Here is a 12,935-nt window from a genome sequence, read left to right on the forward strand (position 1 = left end):
TCTCAAAATAGATACTGGACCTGACTGCACTGTAAATTACAGGAGCTTACAGAAGGGTTAATTACTCACCATAATGGCCACTCTTGATCTGGTCTCATCCTAACATTACTCCATTGCTGATCTCTCTAACAGGCCCCCCATCCTGTCAAATAGCTCTGCTCCTCCCTCACTGAATCCCACACTTGAATCTGCAGCCACCTTTGTCTCCCTCCTTAAACCCTTCCCCCAACCTCTCATCCCTCTTTACATGGAATCTTGCCAACATCTTCAGAAGTTGACTTAATCCAACATGACCTCCCACTCCCTGCTACCCCTCAACATGCACTCCTCCTCACCTGTCACTGACACTGAGAATTCCTGCCTGGTCTCCTCCTTCCATATTCCCCTCCCAGACCCAGGGATAAAACCCATGATTCCTGATTTCCAATATTCTCTGACTGTCTGTCTAATAGTTATGTGACCCACGGGGTTAAGTCCCTCTCTTGTGGCTGGTTGACATAAAGAATAGCAACTCAAGTGACAGAAGTCTATGCTAGGTAACTGAAGAACCAGTTGTCAACCCATGTTGATGAGCCACATGGGAGGAGATCCTTGTGGCTGCATGAAATAGTTTGTTTTTCCCAGTTGTTGGTTTATTTTAATGGTTTATTTAATTCACACCATGAGAAAACATCCCTTAAAGCAGGCTTTCTTGTTAAAATCTCTATACAGTATCAATTATGGTGACATGTAACAAAATACAGGTGTTCCATGTTTTGATAATGTTTCACACATTTTGATTGTGGGTGACACACTGACAGATCTGAGGTTGACAGACAGGGTGCGGTAAAGGATAGTGTTTTCAGATGAGGATGCTGCTACATGTTTGTATGTGACAGAAAAGAAGGCAGAGGAGAGGTTTAGGGACATGATAATACATCTGATCTCCAAAGGTATTTAGGTGCTTGATTCCCACTGATTTCAGTGGTATTTACAGAATAACTGAGAATCTGGGCCAGGGAGATCAACATCTGATGGGGGTTGGGCAAGGGGAACAGGTTGAGGGATTGAAACTGGAGAATAAATGAGTTACACAGAGCTGGTGACTGGGGTAACAGAAGCGATGGGAAAGGGTAGTGAAAGAGGTGGAAATGAGGGTTGAAAAGGGCTGAAAATGGAAGGATCTTGTCAAATTTCTTGGGAAAAAATCACGAGGCCCTGGGTGGAGAGAGAGAAGGATTGAACTACAAGAGAAGGCTTGAAAAGGTAGTCAAGGATGGTAAATAGGTGATGTGAATTGTAGGCATAGGACTCAAGGATGGAAGCTGTAGTTTTTTTGCAAGAAACATAGAGGTGAAGGGGAACAGGAATGTGTGATGTGAGCAGGGGTCAGGAACAGCACTGCAGTGAGAAAGGGGGTCAGAGAAATAAAGGGTTGCAGGGGGGTAAAGTTGAGGAATTTGACTACAGAATCAATGAAAGGGGAAGGAAAGGGGGGTGCTTAAAGCTGAAAGAGATTGGGGATGGTAGTGAATTGGAGGGCATGGAAAGACCAGATGAAAGGCAGAAATGCAGGGCCTGGCAGACTGTTACAGATAATCAGATGGTGACTGGAAACTAGTTAGTAAGAGGTTTGAGAATAAGTAGAGCTCAGTGAAGATAAGGAAATGGCCTCATTGGTGTATGGGAGACTTGATGGTCAAACAAGAAGGTGAAGGCAAGAAAATGGAAGGCTAAAAGGTTGGACAGGTTGTCAACTCAAAAGGTGAAGTCACCAAGGTAGGTTCTGAAGAGAGGAAGAGCCACATGTCAAAATCAGAAAGGAAGGAGTCAGAGAGTTGATAAAAAGAAAAGGAGTACTTGTGGCACCTTAGAGACTAACCAATTTATTTGAGCATGAGCTTTCGTGAGCTACAGCTCACTTCATCAGATGTTTACCGTGGAAACTGCAGCAGACTTTATATACACACAGAAATCATGAAACAATACCTCCTCCCACCCCACTGTCCTGCTGGTAATAGCTTATCTAAAGTGATCAACAGGTGGGCCATTTCCAGCACAAATCCAGGTTTTCTCACCCTCCACCCCCCCACACAAATTCACTCTCCTGCTGGTGCTAGCCCATCCAAAGTGACAACTCTTTACATAATCAAGTCGGGCTATTTCCTGCATAGATCAAGGTTTTCTCACATCCCCCCCACCCCCATACACACACAAACTCACTCTCCTGCTGGTAATAGCTCATCTAAACTGACCACTCTCCAGGTTTAAATCCAAGTTAAACCAGAACATCTGGGGGGGGGGGGTGGTAGGAAAAAACAAGAGGAAACAGGCTACCTTGCATAATGACTTAGCCACTCCCAGTCTCTATTTAAGCCTAAATTAATAGTATCCAATTTGCAAATGAATTCCAATTCAGCAGTTTCTCGCTGGAGTCTGGATTTGAAGTTTTTTTGTTTTAAGATAGCGACCTTCATGTCTGTGATTGCGTGACCAGAGAGATTGAAGTGTTCTCCGACTGGTTTATGAATGTTATAATTCTTGACATCTGATTTGTGTCCATTTATTCTTTTACGTAGAGACTGTCCAGTTTGACCAATGTACATGGCAGAGGGGCATTGCTGGCACATGATGGCATATATCACATTGGTGGATGTGCAGGTGAACGAGCCTCTGATAGTGTGGCTGATGTTATTAGGCCCTGTGATGGTGTCCCCTGAATAGATATGTGGGCACAATTGGCAACGGGCTTTGTTGCAAGGATAAGTTCCTGGGTTAGTGGTTCTGTTGTGTGGTATGTGGTTGTTGGTGAGTATTTGCTTCAGGTTGCGGGGCTGTCTGTAGGCAAGGACTGGCCTGTCTCCCAAGACTTGTGAGAGTGTTGGGTCATCCTTTAGGATAGGTTGTAGATCCTTAATAATGCGTTGGAGGGGTTTTAGTTGGGGGCTGAAGGTGACGGCTAGTGGCGTTCTGTTATTTTCTTTGTTAGGCCTGTCCTGTAGTAGGTAACTTCTGGGAACTCTTCTGGCTCTATCAATCTGTTTCTTTACTTCTGCAGGTGGGTATTGTAGTTGTAAGAAAGCTTGACAGAGATCTTGTAGGTGTTTGTCTCTGTCTGAGGGGTTGGAGCAAATGCGGTTGTATCGCAGAGCTTGGCTGTAGACGATGGATCGTGTGGTGTGGTCAGGGTGAAAGCTGGAGGCATGCAGGTAGGAATAGCGGTCAGTAGGTTTCCGGTATAGGGTGGTGTTTATGTGGCCATTGTTTATTAGCACTGTAGTGTCCAGGAAGTGGATCTCTTGTGTGGACTGGACCAGGCTGAGGTTGGTGGTGGGATGGAAATTGTTGAAATCATGGTGGAATTCCTCAAGGGCTTCTTTTCCATGGGTCCAGATGATGAAGATGTCATCAATATAGCGCAAGTAGAGTAGGGGCTTTAGGGGACGAGAGCTGAGGAAGCGTTGTTCTAAATCAGCCATAAAAATGTTGGCATACTGTGGGGCCATGCGGGTACCCATAGCAGTGCCGCTGATCTGAAGGTATACATTGTCCCCAAATGTGAAATAGTTATGGGTAAGGACAAAGTCACAAAGTTCAGCCACCAGGTTAGCCGTGACATTATCGGGGATAGTGTTCTTGACGGCTTGTAGTCCATCTTTGTGTGGAATGTTGGTGTAGAGGGCTTCTACATCCAGTTGATAGATATCAACAAACTTGGTATTATCCAAAAGCTTCATTAGCAAGCAACTGCATATCTAGTAGCATCAAAATGGCAAATTTGTATTCATTGCTAAAAACAGAATTAATTTCCATAAGTGGATCATCTAAAAAAGAAATCTTTTACATTTTCTTGAGGTTTCATCGGAGTCAGTTTTAGAAGGAAGTTGTGTGAGAATCCCTTTATAAATGTTCCAGCAAGGATAAGGGAGTATGATGGAGAACAAAGGGTGCTTTTATATTTCACTGTTTGCAGTGTTGTTGAAACTGTGTTGGTCTCAGCATATTGAGAGACAAGGTGGGGGAGGTAATATCTTGTATTGGACCAATTTCTATTGGTACAAGCAACAAGCTTTCGAGGTTACACAGAGCTCTCCTTCGGGTCTGGGAAAGGTTCTTCAAGTGTGACAACTAAACACAAGATGGAACAGAGAAGGAGTTACCACGTTGCAAGAGACCATTCAGGGTGAAGTGGGCAGTTATACTACAGTCATAGGATGAAGGAGGGCTAGTAGTTTACAGATTGTTGCAATGAGCCATAAAGCCAGTGTCTTTATTAAGTCCATGATATTTGGTGGCTAGCAGAGTTACGTTTTACTAGAAAATTCATGACCAGATCCAGTATGAACTACTTCAGGGTAACTGCAATCAGTTAATTTGCAGTTAAAAACTGGTGAAAACAAGCCCTCAAGTCAAGCCTACACAGTTCTTGTACTGATACAACTATTTGGGTTCAAGGTGTGATTTTTTTTTAAACCCCAAGAGTTATACCTGTACAATCCCTAGTTAGACACAGTTAGATCAGTATAGTTTATTTCCCTTCCCATATGGGAAGAGCTATACCAAGAAAACACTCCGTTATCTCAGTATAACTCCACGCTGGGAGTTGTATCCTTTCATTATTGTTAAAGGATACAGCTTTTGTTCAGATCAGCCCTTAGAGAGTGAAATCCTCCCATGTGTGCAGGGCTAGGAATATTAGCAGTCTGTAATATATTCCTGTGGGAGCATGAAAGAGACTGAAAACGACTAGACAAAGTCACTCAGAAATCTCAAGGGTATGATGATCCATACAAGAATGGCACTTGGGAAAGGCTGGTTTTCTTTACAAGAAACTAGCTGCCATCTGAGACCACTGACCATTATACTACAGACCAACATAATAAAGCTAAGGCCAGGTCTACACTAGAAATTCTTGCTTATATAGCTATATTGGTCAGGGGTATAATGAGATGTGATTTATGCGATCAGCAGCTGTGCCAGCAAGAGCCTGTAGTATGGATACCAGCAAAACTGCATCTGCAGTAGGAGCAGTGCAGTATACTGGTCTAGCTGGTACAGCACAGCACTCTTAGTATAGACCTGGCCTGAACCAGATGGATCTGAACAGTTAACTGGTGCAATGACCTAGAGAGTCAATTATTTATGCTATAACTGAGCAAGGTCAAAGCAAACTTATTGCAAGTAAGGGTCTTGATTTTGGAACCAACAATGGCTAAAATGCTTGCTGATGAAAGTTACATGCCCCATACTTCTCCTGGAGGCCTCCCCCTATTTGGGGGAACAGTGTCTCCCAGTTGCTACCAAGAAAGATGCCTGGACCCTTTTCTTTTACCCAGATGGTGCGGGATGAGGGGTTCACTCCCCTCAGGGGGCAAACAACTTAATTAGTTTTAGGAGAGAGAGGGTAAAGGGTCTGAGAGAGAGGGTGACAAATTAACGACTGGGAACGATGATGTGGTTGCTCGCCGTGATCAGTATCAGCAGGGCTTAGCAGGCCTACAGCTCCCTTCCAGTTTGTCTTATGTTCCCAAAAACCCATGCTTCCGCTGGCCAGCGGCTGGGGTCAGGGAGGGGACTCCCCCCCCCTACGCACTTTGATGAAGTCCCTTGACTCTGAGGCAGCAGAGCGGGGCGCAGCTGGAGACGGGAGCCTGGATGGCGAGGGCCAGGGAGCGGGACTCCCCCCGGCAGGTGCTTGGCTGGTTCGCTCGCTCAAGGCCCGCCTGAGGCTCTTCCCCCAGGTCCGGTGGCCCCCCCCCGCACCGCAACCCCCCCGGCGGAGCGCCCAGCGGCCCGCGCCCGGCGGCGGCAGGGGGCCCGGGGCGAGCGGCGCGCGCGCGGCCCCTGCACCTGCCGCCCAGCCCCCCTCGCGCGCGGGCACGCGCCACGCTGCAGATCCCGGGCGGGAGGGGAGCGGAGGCGCGTGCACGGCGCCGCACCGCCCACCAATCAGCGGCCGGGGGGGGGGGGGGGTTCCTCTGACTCCTCCCCCGCGCCAAGGCCCGCCCCTCGCCTGCTGCGGCCCCTTCAGCCCGCGGGCCCGGCTGGCGCGAGAGGCGCGTGAACGCGTTGGCGGGCTCGCGCCTGCCGGGGCCGTGGAGCAGCGCGCGTGCGCGCGGGGCCGGTCGGCCTGAGGCGAGCAGCGCCGTTGCCCGCCGCCGCCCGCGCTCAGTGTCGGCTGAGGGGAGCGCGAGGCGGCCGCCGCCCGCTGGTGAGCGGCGGAGCGGGGGGGAGCCGTAGGACCCGCGGCCAGGTGAGGGGCGGCCCCGGCGGGGCTCGCTGCGGCTCTCCCGGCACCCCCTGAACCCGCGGCGGGAGGGACCGCCCCGCCCCGCCCCGCCCCGCCGGGACCTGTCCAGGTCCTGACGCTCCGTCCCCGGGCTGCGCCCGCCCGCCCGCCCGCCCGCCGGGGGCCGCGGAGCGCTCGGCGCGGGGGTCCCGGCGGAGCGGGCTCGGGGCGCAGGCGGCGGGGCGCGCGCTGGGCCTGCGGCGGGGGCCGGGGCGCGCGGCGGCAGGTGCGGGGCGCCGCGGGGGGGGCCGGCCCCGGGGCAGGGCGACGTCCGGTTTCGCTGGGCGCGCGGCGGGTGGCGGGACCCCCGCAGCCGGCCCTGGCGGCCCCGCCGGGGCGGGGGGACTCGGGTCCGGCGTTACAAGCCCGCCGCGGCCGCCGCCCCCCCCCGGCTCCCCTCGCCCGGGCGCGGTGTCCGGGGAGCGGGACTGGCTGGATGCAGAGGCGCTGAGGAAGCCGCCTGCATCCCTGGCATATTTGGGGCGGGCGAGGCTGCGAATTGCTCAATCCGCAGCGCGAGTTTGCTGGGGCGTGCTGCGTGCCGGGATACCGCGCCGGGGGCACGGTGCCGGGGTTGGGTCCCCCTCTCTCTCTCTCTCTCTCTCTCTCTCTCTGCAGGGAGTTCAGACAAGATTAGGCCTAAAGACCGCTGGCGATTTTCAGTCCATATGTGTGAGGGATCGCTAGCCGGCTTTACTGTGACTGTGGGCAGATGCACGGGAGACTGTTCATAGTGTCCGTTTCTAGCTACCTAAAGTCCCTCGCGTCTGTCTTTGTGCTCTGCTAGTTAAAACGCAACGTGTATCTTGTTCTGGCAATTCATATCCTAGGTAATTGCCTTTAAAATCAGTTGTGTAAGTCTACTCACTTCTCTCCACTCAACATATTGATAGCTAAAGCTAGGGGTTTTGGTTTTGGTTTCTTGGTGCTTAACTAAAATGCAGTTTAGGAACCTAACATGCAAACATACCAATGCCTCTGATTTGGGATTAGAAAATAGTATCGTTCAGTCACATTTATAACACCGATTCAAAGACAAAGGCTCAAAATGGCTTTAAAGTACTCCATGTTCACTAAAATTACCTTTTAAAATTTATCCTTTTAAAAAAGTTGATGAAACACTATAAAAACTGACCAGGATCATCTGATCTTTAAATGTAGTTCATTGATGTGTGAGTACAATATTTTCATGCTTAATCTTCTATGGTGCAATGGTCTTAGGGAGTGGGTAAGGTGAGGGGATTCCACTTTAAAATGTATTTTTTTCAGCAGTTCGCTCTTGCATTTCCTAACTGTAGATTTATTTAGGGTTGTTTATGCATAGGCACTGTCAACAAAACTTTTGTCTTTCATGGGTAGTTAAAAAGTCCCCCCACAAAAGACAAAAGTTTTGCCGACGCAAGTGGCAGTGCGAACGGGGCTTTGTCAGCAGGAGCGCTCTCCTGCCGACAAAGCTAATGTTGCTCGTGGGGTTGAAAGTATTTTGTTGGCAAAAATGCCGACAAAGTACCAAAAAAGAGCGTTTACGCACGCTGACTTTTAGCAACAAGGATGTGTCGACACAGCCTTGTCACTAAAAGCTGCGTGGCGTAGACAAGCCCTCAGAGTGGTATTACTCTAACAAACTCAAGTTCAAGAAACTAATAGAATTGAGGGGTCCTGTCTGTAAAGAGCAACAATTAGAGAGGGATTGGGGGGCTGACCGAAGAAGATGCAGGCACACACATACATTGCAACCAGCAGACAATAGTGATGTAAAGAGAAGCACAATTCCCTGTAGAGTAGTTGGTGATGGGGACATGTGGTTTAACTAATTACAGAACTGAAAACCTGGACTACCAAGAAAGATTTATGCTATGCAATTTGAAACGCGATTAAGGTATTTGAGCACTGGGCTAAATAAAATAAATTCCTTAAATTACTTGTAATTTCAGAATTTCATTGGTGTATAGAATATTTCTTTTGGAGTGGCCCACAAGGGGTGAGAGCATCACAACATTTTAGTTATTAACAAATATATGTTCTCCTGGTGGCTGAGATAGTTGTACCTAAATGTTTAATTACACTTGTGCATAGCTAATGGTCAAAGAACCCTTAAGTTTCTACTTTTCCAGTTCTGTAATCTAAAAATTCTAAAATAGTTTAGTGCTGCAAATTCACAGTTTACTATGTGGTTTGAATGTCAGCGGATGTAAGAAACTATATAAAATCTTTGGAGAAAATTAAATAACCCAACAAGGTACCATGGCGAAGGAGGAAAAGAAAGTCTTTTTATTATAAGTCCACCATATCCTGCTTTTTTATTACCATTAAGTATGTTTTTTAGAACTAACTTCACCTACATTAGGAATTCATTGTTACACTGAGTGCTCTGAATTTGTGATGTCTCAGGATAACTGAAGTGTGCCACCAGCAGGCTGCTGCATATTGGCTTCCAGCTGCATAATTTGCTTTATATATTACAAATGATAGTCCACAAACCTTAAGGACACTCCTTACTAAAAAAGGGAATAAAGTCTATTCTAACTAGCATCAGCTTATTAATTTTTTCATTTGATTTCTGAAATATTGTGGTTAAAGAAATGAATTATGCTGGTATGTTAACATGTTAGTGATAATTTTTTAAATGCTCAGTTATGAAAGAAGTTTACAGTGAGGTATATTTGTAGTCCTACCTAATATACATGGTGGTATTCTAAAATTATTAATTGCTTAATGTAATTGCTCTTCTTTATACCCTTACAGAAGAGTTTTATGTTCTGAACTAGCATGTTTTCAAAGTAAATATAGTGGTCTTGAAAAGATTAGCTTGTAAGCTTTTTTGGACAGGGAGAGTGAAATGTATGGAGCCGGCTGTAACACTTAACAAATATCAGCTATTACTAGACAGTAAAGTGTTCTGTTTCTTTGCAAAATAAGTATGGCAGGTGCAAAACAAAGTTCCCCATTCTCTCCAATTTACATTGTAATTCTGTTCTAGAGATTTCTAGGAACGCTTACAGTGCAGAGGGCAAATTAGTCATCTTGGACCGTCATTGATCGCCCTCTTAGGCCTTGTCTACACTACAGGGGAAATTCGATCTAAGTTATGCAATTTTAGTTATGTGAATAGCGTAACTCAAATTGATGTAGCTTAGATCTACTCACTGTGGGGTCCACACTACGTGATGTCGACAGGAGATGCTCTCCCGTTGACTCCCCCATCTCTTCTCCATCCAGTGGAGTACAGAAGTCGATGGGAGAGCGATCTGCAGTTGATTTAATAGGTCTTCGCTAGACCCACTAAATCGACCTCCGATGCATCGATCACTGCTCCTCGATCCTCTGGTAGGTGTAGACAAGCCCTTAGACATCAGCAAGGGGCCTGACACAAAATGTTTAATAAATACCAATCTGGGCGGATAAAAAAGATTTTAAAAACATCCCATTTTTAATTTAAAAATTGTTTGCTTCAGTTTTTAAATTAAAGCAGATTTTTATTTGCATGTTGCTAGTTCTTTACTTTCTTCCCATTTTGTAGTCTTAAATTGCTAAACTGGGCTTTGTATATTAATTCCCTAGAATTTCATATTTTCCATGGAGGTATTTTCTACAAGAAGTATCACATTTAAAATGTTCACTATGCTGGAAAAGAAGTCCAGAGCCTCATTAACATAGTTATTATGAGAACAATTGCAAATAGATAAGAAAATAGCCCATGCTGTATTTTCAGTCAGCATTGCCTGCTGATATATCAGGCTTCTACAAATCAAGAAAGTTGAATTGCATCATCCAGGCTATGCTTCATCTGAGGTTGAAGTCAGTGGGCCTTGTGCTACTAGTTCTAGTTCTTCATGATGTGACAAAGATTCTGTGCCACTAAGAAGTTTTTAATAAAAATACAATTTTAGCCTGTTATGCACTGAATGTTATGCAGATACAGGTATTTAACTTTAAGCCCATTGATAGCCCCACTGAAATCAGTGGGGCTAATCATGTGTGTAAAATCACGTATCTTCTTAAATGTTTGCAGGGTCAGGGCTTCAGTTGTAAGTATTTCATTTTTTTTCTTGTAGCAGCTCAATAAACTCAAATAAGGGACTCTTTCAGTAGTATGTCTTTGTATACTTAATTATACATTAGTTTAAAAAAGCTTCAGCCTCAATTAAATCAATGATTTTAAAAAAAGTGATTTTTATATTGCTTCACCCTGATCATTAGATAACTCTTAAGTAGTGGTCTCGTCTGGATTTGAACTGCTGACCTAGAGGTGCAAAGTTCTATGAACTATTGCCGATCATTGAACCATTCACTTCATAGAAGGTATATTTTAATAACTTCTTGAAGTTAGTTGCTGTGCGACTAGCTGAGATCTATTCCTTGTTAGTTTTTCAGACTTTATGCTATCGAGAGAGCTGTTGCTAGAAAGGTTCTGAATTGCTGTATCCATTTCTAATAATTTCTAGCCAATCTTCAGAATTTCATTTTTAATATCTTGGACTCCTGTTTGATATTGTTCTCTTTTGAAGAGGAGAACTGTATGTGTGTATAGATTAATTACTGTAGAATAAAGAGCACCATGGCTGCTCTTTGAGGTCGAATGGCTTTGTTCCCTGATTGTTTAAAACAAGCTACATTGATTTTCCTAGCATGGCTTTGCCATCTGTTTCTCTGGCCTGTGTATACTTAGGTTTCATTATTTCTGGAGTATTTGGTTGGGTCTAGTTGGATTTTAAATTGCCTTCACAATTTTTTTTTTTTTTTTTTTGGGCAGGCCAAGCTGTTACATTTTAATTTGGGTAAAATCTGTTTGTTGAGGGTTTTTGTATTTTAAAATTCTTTGAACTATAGCTAAAGTGAGTTAACATAAGTCAACTTAATTTGTCAACTTAATTATTGTTGCAGATAAAAACTAATTTGTTTGATGCTGCTTTTTCTTCAGACCAGTTTTAGATGATAGGAAATGTTTTAAAGATTTGAAGTCAAAACTGCCATTGCGATGGTATCAGATACTGAATCAAAACAGTATTTTTTGTGGCTTTCCTCACAATGTTGCTGTAAGTGGTGTTTAAATGTATGTAATTAGAAACAAATCGCTTTCCATTGGGGCATGTAGTAGTTAGCTCAGGGTGTCATATTAACACTTCATCATTTTTGCCCATATTTGAACTTCTTCTGTTTCCATCCCTGAGCATTTCTTTATTTTTTTTAATTTTTTTAAATTACATGACAAATTACATTAAATATATCAGGGTTTTTCAACCTTTTTTCCCCACGTATAGCCCCAAAAAGAGCTGCTGTTTGTTTCCAGGTTCCTAATCCCACAGTAGCTGCATGCATCCTACACTCTCTTGTAGATTGCTGCCGCTAATTTTTGCACATTTAATTGAATACATTTTTCCAGAGATTGAGGAAGATTGTTGTGCGCTTGGGTGGTGGTGGAAGAGTGGCTGCTGCTTGTTGTAGCTCCTCCCTTTTTTGTGCATTCCTGCTGGCCCCCTTTGAGGTCTGGACAGAACACTGCTTAAGAATTTTTCATTCAGCTGAGTTCTATAAGCGAAGGAACCTTGTCATCTCAAACTTGTCAAAAGTGTTACATAGGTATGTGTCGTTTTGAGCAGTGTCGGTCATAAAGTTAAAAGAAAAGGAGTACTTGTGGCACCTTAGAGACTAACCAATTTATTTGAGCATGAGCTTTCGTGAGCTACAGCTCACTTCATCAGATGTTTACCATGGAAACTGCAGCAGACTTTATATACACACAGAGAATATGAAACAATACCTCCTCCCACCCCACTGTCCTGCTGGTAATAGCTTATCTAAAGTGATCAACAGGTGGGCCATTTCCAGCACAAATCCAGGTTTTCTCTGAAACCGGTCATAAAGTTGGATCAAGTCTTTAAAAGCAAAACTGTTTTTTGAGCTATGCTTTCCATTAGCTCTTCAGCTAGGTGCTAATTAGCAAAGATAAGACATTCCACACACATGATTCTAAATTAGTCTTTTTATTTTTCTGCTAGCAACTTTGAATGCTCAACTAGCACCAGAGCCAATGTGATGCACCTAGCATGCACCATGTTGGAATTTCCCTATTAGCTTTGAGGCTACTGAAGAAGCATAGAGATGAGGCTTGGGGGGCTCCGAGCAGGAGGTAGATGACATAATGGTAAAAATGCCAGAGCAATGTCTACTTCTACCCCTGATTGAGGGCTTGTCTACACTACTGCACGGGGTCGATCTAAGATACGCAACTTCACTGCGGTAAGTCGACAGCTGAAGCTCTCCTGTTGACTCTGCTTGCACTCCTCGTTCTGGTGGAGTACTGGAGTCAACGGGAGAGCGCTTAGCGGTCGATTTATCACGTCTATATTAGATGTGATAGATCGACCCCTGCTGGATCGATCGCTGCCCACCAATCCGGCAGGTAGTGTAGACAAGCTGTTGGTTTTACCAGTAATGAATTAAATGATCCCATTTTTCTTAGTGTAAACAGGACCTATTGGTTTGAGTTAAGTATGTGGTACAATTTTGCTTACTTGAAAACACAGTAACACGTTTGCCATGCTGTTTGACTCCGTATAAAACGTTGCTGCTTCTTCCATCAGGAGACTGTTCTACAGTAGAACCTCAGAGTTACGAACTGATCAGTCAACCACACACCTTATTTGGAACCAGAAATATGCAATCA

General features: G+C 45.0%; 1 protein-coding gene across 5 annotated transcripts in view; it reads left to right on the forward strand.

Moving 5' to 3' along the window:
* The first annotated feature begins 6,086 nt into the window (after positions 1–6,086).
* Positions 6,087–12,935, forward strand: part of ADARB1 (adenosine deaminase RNA specific B1) — a 244,668-nt gene continuing 237,819 nt past the window's right edge. For all 5 annotated transcript variants that reach the window (XM_048868933.2, XM_048868928.2, XM_048868932.2 and 2 more), the window contains exon 1: positions 6,087–6,232. The gene's annotated coding sequence lies outside the window, so the exon portion shown is untranslated. The remainder of the gene's footprint in view (positions 6,233–12,935) is intronic.

This window comes from Caretta caretta, chromosome 11, assembly GCF_965140235.1.
Source record: "Caretta caretta isolate rCarCar2 chromosome 11, rCarCar1.hap1, whole genome shotgun sequence".
Lineage (NCBI taxonomy): Eukaryota > Metazoa > Chordata > Testudines > Cheloniidae > Caretta > Caretta caretta.